The sequence below is a fragment of the Boleophthalmus pectinirostris genome, unplaced genomic scaffold, assembly GCF_026225935.1.
Source record: "Boleophthalmus pectinirostris isolate CB_2022bp ecotype Guang Dong unplaced genomic scaffold, ASM2622593v1 HiC_scaffold_5, whole genome shotgun sequence".
Taxonomy (NCBI): domain Eukaryota; kingdom Metazoa; phylum Chordata; class Actinopteri; order Gobiiformes; family Gobiidae; genus Boleophthalmus; species Boleophthalmus pectinirostris.
Window position 1 is genome coordinate 29,956,788 of NW_026571404.1, and position 13,251 is coordinate 29,970,038.

General features: G+C 39.8%; 1 protein-coding gene across 1 annotated transcript in view; it reads right to left on the reverse strand.

Annotated features, from left to right (window-relative positions):
• The window catches only part of pcsk2 (proprotein convertase subtilisin/kexin type 2), a 78,358-nt gene that overhangs the window by 28,095 nt on the left and 37,012 nt on the right, over positions 1 to 13,251 (reverse strand). The window lies entirely within an intron of this gene.

The following is a 13,251-nucleotide window of genomic DNA, read 5'->3' on the forward strand; positions in this document are numbered from 1 at the left end:
TGTACATAGCACCAGGTTTGTGAAGTTGTAGTGTATTGTTTTGTATCATGATTTTGTATATTTATGGACAGAACTGTACTGTTAACTGCAAGAAGGCATCAAACAAGGCCCGGGAGAGATCATTAAATTACTCAGACATGCATGGGTGATGTCTAAAACCTCTTCAGGCATGTTTTTTGCTGAGGGAACAACGTTATAACATTGCAGAAAGTTCCAAATACCAGTATCACTGCAACTCAGATCTTGTGCCATAAGGGCTTTTTATATTCAGAACATTGTGTCTCCGTTCTTGATAGTGCGAGATTTGCTTTTTCACAGATACATAGAAATAAGAAATAAGTTTAATCTGATTTTTTTCACAGCCAGAAACTTTATCCAGTCTCAATAGTACCCATCTCAGTACTTCATAAACAGGAAGCCAAAGCCCATTGTATTGTATAGACAGTATTTTGAGTACTTTTGACCATTTCATTTATATAATATTTTGTTCGGAGTTGCTAATTCCTATGGCAACAATGCAAATTTTGCATCGCTCTGAAAAACTATCATTTTTTTTATGTATGAGAGTGCAAAATGGGTACTTTTGCACAAAAATCCACTCTGACTGTGTTCCATTATTTCCCCAGAGTCTAAAATTCACCCTCAAAATCATAAATATATCACAATGGTAAACGCTTAAGATTAAATATTGGCAGTAAGTGACATTTATACACCACAAAATATACAAACTGAAATTATTAAAGGTCCCATATGTTCTGACTGGTGTTATAATACCTGGAGTTGTGTTTTGTTTCATTCACACATGTTTGAGTAATCCTGTTTTATCAGTTCCACCTTGTGATGTCATGAAGCAGTAGTTTTCAAATAAACTGCTACCTTCACCTTCTGTTCAGTAGAGATGGGAAAATCGTGGGCTGAAATCATACAAATGATTCTAGTGAAGGTGTATAAAGTTTAAAACCACAGTGGAGCACTTCCTGTATTACCACATGACATCACAAGGTGGAGCAGCATATGTTCTGATCTATGTTATACTGTTGTTTAAAACCATACCTGGAGTTGTGTTTTGTTTCATTCACACATGTTAAACTCACAAACCCTCCATATTTAGCCTTGTGATGTCATGTGGTAATACAGGAAGTGCTCCACTGGTTTTAAATTCCATACACCTTCACTAGAATCATTTGTATAATTTCAGCCCTGGAATTGCCCTGGAAAGTAGAAGGTAGCAGTTCACTTGAAAACTACCGCTTCATGACATCACAAGGTGGAACAGAGCATTTTGAGCTTTGGAGATGAAGACAGACTAACGCCCCATGCACACTAGAACATATTTGAGTTGTTTTCGTTGCAGATGCAGTGTCCGTCCACACTAATCTGACTGAAAACAGCTCCAGAGATGGAACGATCTGGTGCCGTCATCTTCCACAAATTCTGATCCGGCACTGTGTGGACGCCTGAAAACGCTGATAGGCTTATGTAGGTCTATGCACCACGAAGTAGCTAATTCACTGCCAAAACACTAAAGAGCTAGCATATATTCATATATGAGGTCTATGTGTATGACCTGCAGACGTATAATCTCTGAAAAGTTTCACATGAACCATCTCCAACATGATAGAAACACAGAACAGACTCACCATCAGCAGAACACCCCTCTGTCACAAAAAAGAACACTCATATTCCACTGAGTTGTGTCCTTTAGTCCGACAGAAGCTGAACCGCATCAATGCACAATAGCGAGCTGTTTTTTGAGCGCTCAGTTTAAGCAAATTAGTTATGTGGTTTTAAGTTTCGTTTCTGTAAAATGTAAACAAATAGAACTGTGTGGATAAGGAAGGATTGCGGACACAGAAACGACGTGTGTGGACGCAGATCGTTTCAGAGACAGTGATACGGTGATACAAGGATTTGTTTCGGTGTAAACAAGGTCTAATAAACCAGTATTTCTCAAACATGTGAATGAGAATGAAACAAAACACAACTCCAGGTATGTTTTTGATGAAGTTTCTATTCCAACATTCTAACATGGCTTATAGTTCACAAGTCAATTTTGTGTAATATAGGACATTTAAAATAAAAAAAAAATCATTTATACCACCATTTTCTTTTTCAAATGTCGTGCATGTGTGACACCACCTTCCTCCTCCACAGCTCCCTCAGTAGAAAACACCTCCTCCCGCCTCTTTACTCTAGAAATCACGTTTGTTTACAGCCAGTGCGTGTTCAGAATTACTGTTGAAGTGACCTGTCTAGAAATAATTTAGCGACCAACGCGTCAGTTTTTAGACCCTTCGTCTGCTTCGTTTGCGTAATCGCTGGAAGAGATCTCCAAGAATCATCTCAGTTTGGCTTTGCTCCTTTTCCCCTTCTTCTCTTCTTTTTTTCAGCGACCTCAAAAACAGACTTTCTTTTGCGGCGAACCGGTCGTGGATTCTCGTCCGCCATCACAACAAACTTTGTGCGAACTGCAAGGAAGCGACAGTTTGAAAAACCCGCTAAGAACCGCTGCATAAACCACAAAATCCCCGCGCGCCGACGAGTCAGTTACACTAGAAACGTAAGAAGTTTGATTGACAATCTAACAGCCAACAGAAAATGAGGGAGCCTCGTTTTCTATTGGCTGATGTTTATCTGGCGTCACTACGTCCACAGTTGATAGATTTTCATTCTTTTTTTTTTTTGGTCATCATAATTACAAAGCTGCTGCCTCTTTGTAATGGTGTTTTAAACTTTCACTGACAATTTGAAACAAAAAAAATAAATTCCTCCATACAACCTTTAACAAAACACTCCCTTTAATACATGTTCCTAAAATGCTACCACACCTACACCACACACAAACCCACTGCAAACCCAGCATATAAACCTTGCTGTCAATATTACGCAATCCAATTCTCCATCTTCATCTGATAGCTCACGTTTGCCTGTATCAGTGTTTTGCGTATCTATGCGTGTCTCCATCCTCCAGCCCCCACAGGGACCGCTGCAGCCCCGCTCTCCCAGCATGCCTTGCAACAGACAGGCTGCTATTTATAACAACCAGCTGATTAGCCAGCTCATTGTGCCCGCCAGTCAGCAACAACTGCTCTAACTGGCACTCCCTTCTCCTTCTCTCCCCTCTCTCCACATAACGACGTACACAGGCAGATGGTTAGGGGAGTGCACACGGGTATGGAGGAGAGGAGGAGGACGAGGAGGAGGTGGAAAAGGAGGAGGAGGGAGAGGAGGAAGAGAAAAAGGAAAAGGAGGAAGAAGAGAAGGAGGAGAAGGAAGAGGAGTTAGAGGAGAAGAAAGAAGAGGGGAAAGAGGAAGAGAAGGAGGAAAAGGAAGAGGAGAAGGAGGAGGGAGAGGAAGTGGGTGGAAAAGGAGCAGGAGGAGAAAGAGGATGGGGAAGAGGATGAGGAGGAAGATAAAGAAGAGGAGAGAGAGGAGATGGAGGAAGAAGAGGGGGAAAAAGAAGAGGGGGGGGTGAAGAGGAGGAAGAGGAGAAAGGTGGAAAAGGAGGAGAAGGAAGAGCAAGAGGAGGAAGATGAAGAGGAGGGGAGAGAGGAAATGGAGGAGGAGGAGGAAGAAGAGGAAAAAAAGGAAGAGGAGGAGGAGGAAGGAGAGGGAGAGGAGGAGAAGGAGGAAGATAAAGAAGAGGAGATGGAGGAAGAGAGGAGAAGAGAGAAGAAGGAGAAGGAAGAAGAGGGGGAGGGGGAAGAGGAGGAGAAGTGGAGAAGGAGGAAGAGGTGGAGGAAGAGGGAGAGGAAGGGGAGGAACAGAAGGTGGAAAAGGAGGAAGAGGAGGGGAGGAGGAGGAAGAAGAGGTGGAGGAGGAGGAAGAGAAGGAGGAAGAGGAGGAGGAGGAGGAAGAAGAGGAATTAGAGAAGGAGGAGGAGAAAAAGGAGAAGGAAGATGAGGAGGAAGAAGAGGAGGGAAAAGAAGAGGAAGAGAAGGGGAGAAGAAGAGGAGAAGGAGGTGGAGGTGGAAAAAGAGGAGGAGTAGGAGAAAGAGGAGGAGGAAAAAGAGGAAGAGGTGGTGGAGGAAGAGCAGGAAGAGGAGAAGGAGGAGAAGAAGAGGGAAGAGGTGGGGGGAGAGAAAGAGGACGAGGAGGAAGAAAAGGAAGAGGAGGAAGAAGTGGAGGATAAAAAACATGGCTTTGTTTTAGTTGGAGACTCCTTGTTGACATATGTTGCAGTGGAAGTAGCTCATCCTTTGTGATTTTGGAGATAGAGGATGTTATCAGCAGAAGGGTCAAAAGCAGTGAGAAGAGTAAAATCCCGTGTTGTTGTAACTGTGCTCTTATCTCGTCCAAAGCTCGAGGTAAAAATTGCCTCTGGGTTTTCTATTGTGATGGTCCAGACCAATTGCTTTGTTTATACTTACTGCCCTATTATGTCTTAATGGAAGTATGTGGGGAGAAAATCAATAGAGGCTCCAACAGGTCAGATCTGGCAACCCTGTTCTCAGTAAGAAACAGCAAGCTCATTTAACACCTGCACATACTGTACGTTTAATGCCAGACTGTAGAACATTCCAGGAAGAGTTTTATAAGGTTAATAATTGTGTACGATTTTTAATATATATATAATATGCATTTTTGTTCATTACAGTCGTCCCTCGCTATATTGTGGTTCACCTTTCATGGTCTCGCTGTTTCACGGATTTTTTTAAAGTGCAATTTTGGATGCTTTTTTTTATAGCATATGAATGTGGGTAATAATTACAGGTGGGTCAAGACTAAACCAGGTCTAAACCAGGACTAATCTTGGACTTAAGAGAGAGAACCCCAAGCAGGGTGTACGCAAAGCACGGCTGAGCAATTGCCGCTCTTACCTCCGTGAGGTGCTGAGCTCTCAGTTGGTTCTTTCTCCTGCGGTCAACTCCGAGCCTGTACCAACAGTAAGTCCTGTTTCAGTTCTGGTTTAGTCCTGGTTTAGTCCTGTTTTAGTCCTAGTTCAGTCCTGGTTAGACCTCTTCTTCAGTCTTTGAATCAGTCCTAGGTTAGTCCTGGGTTAGTCTTGGTTTAGTCTTGGTTTGGTCCGTGGTGTAGGCAGCACAAAAGTTTGATATAATCTCGGGTTAACGGGCGGGTGCGGTGTTATACTGCGCGGGTGCAGTGTTGTACTGCGCGGGTGTGGGTTTCCAAAAATGGACCTGTGCAGGACTCTGTGCTGTAGGGCTCTATTACGGAATAAATTAATCTTCGGTTTGTTACATAAAGAAGGAGGAAAACACCATAAAGACGACAGCAGCAATAAGTTTTAAGAGGGATGCAAAAAAGTGTTAAAACTGTCCTGTGTAAGAAAAGTGTATAAAGTGTGTGGTGAGAGGTTCTACAGCCTTAAAACAGATATAATCATTGTAAAATATAAAGCAGACTACTTCGCGGATTTCACCTATTGCGGGCTATTTTTAGAACGTAACCCCGCAACAAACGAGGGACCACTTTATATCTTTTTTATTTTTATTAGCATTAGCATTAGACATTTAACACTAGTATAAATACATTATTGCATTAGCGCCGGTCCAGAACAAAAGCTTTGTTTGTTCTGCTGTAGTCTTAATGGAAGTATGGGAGGACAAAATCAATATATTTTGCTCAATGTAAGAAACAGCATCTCTTTCTAGCTCTTTTTTCTAATATATATTTTCATGTGTATGTGTCTGTGCATGTGTGTGTGTGTGTGAGTGTGTGTCTGTGCTTTACTTTACCTGTTGAACCAGTCGTCCGTGTAGCGAGGGAATGGATACGGGTCATTGCTGCTGAAGTCATAGCTGGCATCAGCGTTCTGCAAAGATCAGAGGGCGACATTTAGAAAGCCAAACGAAACACAGGGAGACAAGAAATGAGAGTCAGACCCAGAAAAACAGTGTTTCCAAGGAAGTTTTTATGTAATAAATTTGATACATTTTAGGTATTTTTACAGTAATTTTTCAGGAATGTCATAGTAATTACACAGCAAAAAGTGGACTGTTAAAATTGACTCTCACAGAATCAATTTTATAATTTTCTCAGGGTTTAAATTAGTCCAATCTGTTCTAGAGTTAATTTAACATTTTTGGAAATATTAAATAACACTGGACCAAAGTTCCTGTTTAACCCCGAAATCAAGAGTTATCTTAACGTTTTGAGAGTAAACAGATAACTTTGTAGGGTTATCCTGATTTAGGTAAACAATACACAGAGGTGTTTTATTTTTGCATTTAATTTTAGTTCATTTAAGATGAAATTATGCACAAAAGTGGTTCAAACTGGTTTTCTCTCACTGGAGTTTGAAGTGGTGGGTGGGAGGTAGGGAAGCTGAATGGACACTAAGGGAAGTTGAATTAACCATATCAACTCTAGCAAATAACCCCAACTTGAACCCCTATTTAACTTCAAATAGTTAAAATAACACTTTTTGTGTTAAAAACAAATATTTTACGCTCAAATTTTAATCCTCCAGTTTTTTCTGTGTACACTGATACAGCTGATACTTTGCTGCTTATGTCATCAACATTCTCTGGAGGTGCGATGCTAACTGGAGGCTCTGGTACTCAAGTTAGACTTAAGTTTTGTTTTAACACAATCTGACCATAAAGAACTGATTTAGCTGGAATGACAACAAGTGAGTGGTCATCATTTTGTACCAAAATGGTGGTGAGAACAAGAGTTGGAGTTTTGAAAATAAGGTATTCAAGATTACACAAACATGCATGAATCACTCCACTCAATCACTTGATTTTGCACAATAAGTCAGCGCTGAAAAATAAAAATAATAAATGATCATATTCTTATCTTTATTGCATACTTCTGTAGCTATATCAAACAGCAACCGCAAATATTTTAAAGCCAATGCCAACGCTTTAATGCAGTCAATGTAATAAGTATGGGTCGGTTTGAAGGACACAGCCTACGTAGCCAAAGAATTCCTACTGTAAATTCATATATTGAACCTGTATCTCTAGTGTATTTCGTATCTACTCCCTCAGTCCCTGCCCATTTCACTGTTCTCCCTGCAGCTGCCTGTAATTTGATTTGTATAACAGTCGATATTTCTCTGAGTGTGTAACAGGTACATAGTGATGTGTGTATGGAGAGTCATTAGCCCAGCACAGCTCAGCCCATCAGATTAATCTTGGGGGTAGTCTCTTCTCTGACAGTGTGGACGGCTGGCATTTAGACCAGATGACTCAGTCCAGCGCAGACAGGCCAAACAGCAACAGTTACCTGACCTAATGGAATAACATCGTAGCGTGTGTCAGGTAAAGAAAAGGTAACCACGGAGAAGGTCAAAGAGGGGGGAGGATTTGCATGGAGTCCAGTAACATGTCAGGAAGTCATTCATTAGAACACAGAGATATCAGTGAGGTCAGCTCACTGGCACTGACATGATGACGGGTTTAGAATGGGATTGAATTAAGCTTTTCAATTGGAGCTATCCATTTGTTTTCTATTTTTCCTAATTAAATAAAGCTCAGATTACAGTCTGCCAAAGCCTCAGATAGAGCAGTGCTTCCAGTTAACATCACACCCCCACGGAATGTTGACCACATGAGCTGCAAAGTATTAAAACGTTATTTTTTTCAGTAGAAGCATAGGCTATATAAAAAAAAGTGGGCAAAGGGAGAATGATGGTACCTGTAGCATTTGACTCCAGTCAAGTGAAGTTAACAGAGGCTAGCAGTTATAAGGGCAAATTTGGAGCAGTGTTCTATATTAGGAATAGGAACTGATTTGAGGACAAAAAGGCAAAATAAAAACACCAGGATCATGCCAAGCGCATTAATACAAACATTTTAAGACCAAAATGACGAGTCTGACGACAGCAGTTAAAGACTAAGGGGTGACGTTTTTTCAATACTAAGTAAATTGGAGCTGGAGTCGATGAAGCCAAAACCACGCCCCTGCTCACTTCCGATATATACAGTATGTGGGTGAAAGGCACACCACTTTGTCTCCATAGATTATACTGCTTTGTCTTGAATGTTCCAGAAAGCCATTGAACTAATATATTTCCATGGAGACAAGCAGACCACCAAACTGAGCTACAGTAAGTGAACCCTATTACACACTAAGGCTCCATCCAAACTAGTACATATTCGAGTCATTTTCGTTGTGGCTGCAGTGTTCGTTCACACTGATCCGACTGAAAACTCCAAAGACGGAATGATCTGGTTCCGTCAGCTCCCACGAATTCATCTGAGTACAGATCTGATCTGGCACTGTGTGGGCGTGTGTAGGAGCTCTAGTTGCGTCGTTATTGGACCACGTCACTGTGACTTGTGCCTTCCTGATTCGCTGGGTTCGTGACATCGGTCATGTGACGCTATTGCGGAAAACAGACAAACGGGAAACAGCTTAGCTAGAACTACTTGCTAGTACAAGGTCCACAAAAAGATTGTTTTCACACTTGCCATCTTCCTCGGCTCAAAAAATCGTTTGCTGCAACCCCTCTGTCACAGAAAGAACACTCATATTCCACTGAATCGTGTCCTTTAGTCCGACAGAAGCTGAACCACATCAGCACACAAGGAGCGAGCTGTTTTTTGAGCACTTAGTTTATGTGTGGTTTTAAGTTTTGTTTCTGTATAACATAAACAAATATGTGCAAAGCTGTGTGAATATGGAAGGCTTGCAGACACAGAAACGTGTCGGGAAGCAAATCATGATTCGTTTCAATGTAAATGTAACATATGAATGAGCAATAAACGAAAGATAGATCCAACATTACAACATACTGAGGATCATTCCAGGCATATCTCCATGGAGACAAGCAGGCAGTGTTATAAAGTTACATAGTGCACCTTTTTGTATAACATTATTTTAACCAAGCTACAACTGTTATTTTACAATTTTATGTTCAGAGAAACTCACAGTGCACCTATAAACAGCAGACCTACTCAGACAAGAGAATACGCTAAGCACAGCTTCCTTTTCGAACTGCTACTGATGCCTTAAATAACAGTGAATTTCTGTTTTATTAAGTTATTAGATTTTTAAGTTGTTAGTTTTTTTCAGAATCAGATATTAAAAGGTGCTGTACCTCATTTTTACTGTCTTTGAAACAGAACTAGTTCATTTTAAACCATTCGCAGTGATCTAAATGCATTCCTTACCTTACGCATTCTGAGCATCTGAATTATTCACTGTCAGTTTAAAAAAAAAAAAAAAAACTTTTCACAGCTCTCAGAGACCAGTGCAGAGTTTTGCCATTACTGGAGTGACAGTAAAGTTAACAGCAAGTTAAATCAATGCTGTGGAACATTTAAGGCAATAACATCAAGTAGTTGGCGTAGCCTTCATCAGAAAAGTCACGCAACGCAACTTTAAAGCAATTCAGAGTTTTGGCCTTATACATTTCACAGCAATTTTTCCTTTAACACAATTTTCTTTTTTTCCCCCACTCCTCTCGATATCAAACAGGTAATGGAGTTTTGAAATGTTATTATTATTCACCACATGAACGCTTGATTTGAAAGGACGCCCTGCTCCCAAACAGTTTGCAGAGCAGTAGGTGTTTTTCTCTCTCTTTCTTTTTTCATTAAATGGACTGAAAAGTGCTGAGCTTCGGTAATAAATGACACGGGCCAGTCTCCATGAATCACTCGCTGCGCTTTTCAAGCTCATATCTTCTGCCATCAATCAGACCTGCTCTCCCCCTGCTGTCCTGTGAGCGACCTGCTTCAGCTAAATGTGTTTGGGTGCACTCAGGCTCCTCACCTTTCCCCAGCAACCAGTGACTGACCCAGCAACCACTGACCACGGCCTCAGAGGGCTACTCCACATAGCCAAGACTATGAAAGGCCCAGTTCAGAAATAGGACTGAAAACGAGCCTAATCAAGCAAGGCAGTGTGATTGCTGGCAAAACTATTTTTATATTTAAGTCAGTCAGCTGATATATAATAAATTATCCATGCATTTTTAGGTTAGGCATTTTAGGAGACAATCTTAAGAACTTTGGAGACACAAAATTATCCCCTGTGAGCTCTAAGTCATGTTATAATGTTCTTATTTCATCAAAAACATACCTGGAGTTGTGTTGTATTTCATTCACACACGTCTGTATAATTCTGATTATTGATCTGCATCTTCAAAGCTCAAAATACTCTGTTCCACCTTGTGATGTCTCGTACTGATAATTTTCATGTTAACAGCTACCCTTTTACCTTTTGTTTAGTAGAAATGGGCAATTCCAGAGCTGAAATTATCCAAATGATTCTAGTGAAGGTGTATGGCATTTAAAAACACAGTATATACTTCCTGTATTACCACATGACATCATAAGCTGGAAAAGTGTTTTCAGTTTGAGGGAAGAACTTAGGCCCCATCCACATTAGTACGTATTTGAGTTGTTTTTGTTGTGGAGTCAGTGCTCGTCCACACTAATCCAATGGAAAACGGCTCCAGAGACGGAACAATCTGGTGCTGCCAGCTCCTTCTGCTTAAGGATCTGATCCGGCACTGTGTGGATGTCTGAAAATATTGATACGCTGATGTAGGTCTATGCACCGTGAAGTAATTCACCGTCAAAACGCTAAGAGGCTAGAATATATGTCCATTCATATATACAGTTTATGCGTATGACCTGCAGACGTATAATCTCTGAAAAGTTTAACATGAACCATCTCCAACATGATAGAAGCACAGCACAGACTCAACATTAGCAGAACACCCCTGTGTCACAGAAACAACACATATATTTCACTGAGTCATGTCCTTTAGTCCGACAGAAGCTGAACCGCATCAGCACACAATAGGAAGCTGTTTTATGTGCGCTTAGTTTATGCAAATTAGCCATGTGGTTTTAAGTTTCGTTTCTGTAAAACATAAGTAAATATGGGTAAAGCTGTGTGGATAAGGAAGGCTTGCGGACACAGACATGACATGTCTGGACGCAAATCATTTCTGATACGGTGATACGGTGATTCGTAAATATGCAGAGGTTGTGTTGAAAATGTGTGAATGAAACAAAACACAGCATGTTTGAGATGAGGGAACAATATCAGAAAATAGCATAATATCAACCATTTACCATCCAAATGTGCTAAACAAGATGCAGTGGTAATGTAGACTTCTACTTTTGCTCTAGAGTCATTTATCTTTTGTAACGAAAAGGGCACTCATGAAAAAGAGGTATTTTCTCTCACTGAGTTTCCCCTGAATAAATAAATGTTAATAATGATGTATCTAGTCTTATGTTATGCAAATAAATCAAACTGATAGATAGACAGAAGGCAGCTTTATCATTTCGCGGTTAGCCTTTATTTTGTGTTTGGGAATCAAATGCCAACAGTTATTATGGAGGTTCCGACTAAAGAAAGGTTGAGAACCACTGGCTGAAGCAATGATGTCTGAAAGCAACAGAATACAATGCAAAACAGTCAAGTATGAGCCAAACATCATTATTCATTATTAAGTGGATGGACTTTTATTTCATTTCTATAGTTGCACTGGCCTTGCTTGATGAAAACAAAAGTAATGGTCTTCTATTATAAGCAACATGCCGCTGCACATTTTTTCCATTTGTAAAAATTTGGACTTATAATATTTGACAAGCCTTCTCAAAATTAGCTTTTGGCTTAATTATGCAGGCTTTTCAAGTTTTAAGAATTTGGGCCTTGAATAAAAATACCAATAACGAATACAGTATAATCCAGAAAGCAAGTCTGAGTGAAAAACATATGCACACAGAATCGTTTTAGTGGTATAAATTTGCTCTTGGAATTTTGTGTCCAGAGCATAAAGTAGTTCCAGTATTATCATTTATCATTTATATTTACTTCAGCAATATATTCAGACTTTAAAATGTGTGTGCCTATTTATAGCAGGGAGTTTTAGGGGCATATAGACTTGTTGTATCACAGATGTCTTTTATTGTCTTAGTGAATGTGGCGAGGATTCCCTGTAATTATCAGCAACATCGACTGTTTTGACCTTTCTCTATTGTCTCCCAAAGAAAATGAGAGAAAGGGCGCGGGGGAGTGTTATTGGATTGTGTGTCCCCTCGGAGGGAAGATGTTGTTGTTTGTTGGGCCCACTCACTCCGGCTAACATTTGGGAAGTTGCCACGGTAACAGCTATGACGCCACAATGGCCAAAGATAAACATTTCTACAGTTAAGTGCTTTATAGTGTAGTAGGACAAGCTGTGGTCTGACATGAAGATAAAATAGGGCTTCGTTTTTGGGTTTACATTGAGAAAGAGATGTAAATGCAATGTTTATAATAGTGTTAAAGCAATTTTAAATTTTTTTTTGTCTTTTTATGCACCAATCCCAGGTCTATTTTACCATTTTATCATGGTCACACTTAATGCATCTTTGATTTAGAGAAACTATACATTAATTATCACCAAATAAAGAAGACTGTCCATTTCTTTTTGTAACCATGTGTTACAGCCCCAGTCCTTCAATTGTAAGGTGTTGTGTGTGCTTTAAAATTATTTTGCTGGCTGTCCTGGATCATGGTGTGGGAGCCCTGATCCGTGATTGGTGGAACACGTTTACACCTGGCCAATCCTGTCTCACCTCCAGTCTCCTCCCCCTATTTAAAGAGATTGCCAGCACCTGTTTGGGGCTGCTGGCATTGGTGGCCAGTCTGCCAATTTGTCTTTGTGTTTGTGTCTAGGTCTGTAGTTTAGTTCTGTTTTGTGTCTTTTTTTTTTATTTGGTCACTCAATTCTGTTTATGAGCTTATGTGGTTTAATTTTGGGAACTTGTGTTTTAGTTTTCTTTTCTCATTTTGTGTAAGCCTGCATGACCCATTTTGTGGTACAACTTGTTGTCTGTTAATTCTGTTGTTCTGTTTCTTAGTTTAGAGTATTCTCTGTATATTCTAGTCTGTTTTGTTAATTTACTTATTTAATTTATTCCATTTAACATCTTGTTTTTTGTTGGTTTTTTTTGTTACTTCCCTCACCCCAAGCGAGCTGGGTCATAACACCATGTAACAGATAATCCTATGTCCTGTCTATCATTTTATCATCTTTACACTGTTTTTCCTTACGACCTCTTATATAAAGCTGAGATGTATTGCATATATTTCTTTTTTTTACTTGTGCATATAAATTAATATAATTACGCCTTACTTGACACCAGTCTCTTGCTATTTTTGCTACTTATTTATTAGAATGTACTATTACATCTATATTTTTTCTCTTTGTTATTATATAGTATATTATAATATTCAATTCAATTCAAGTTTATAGCACATTTAAAACAACTTCAGCTGACCAAAGTGCTTCACATACAAGTCAACAAAACAGAAGAATCAGTTACATAT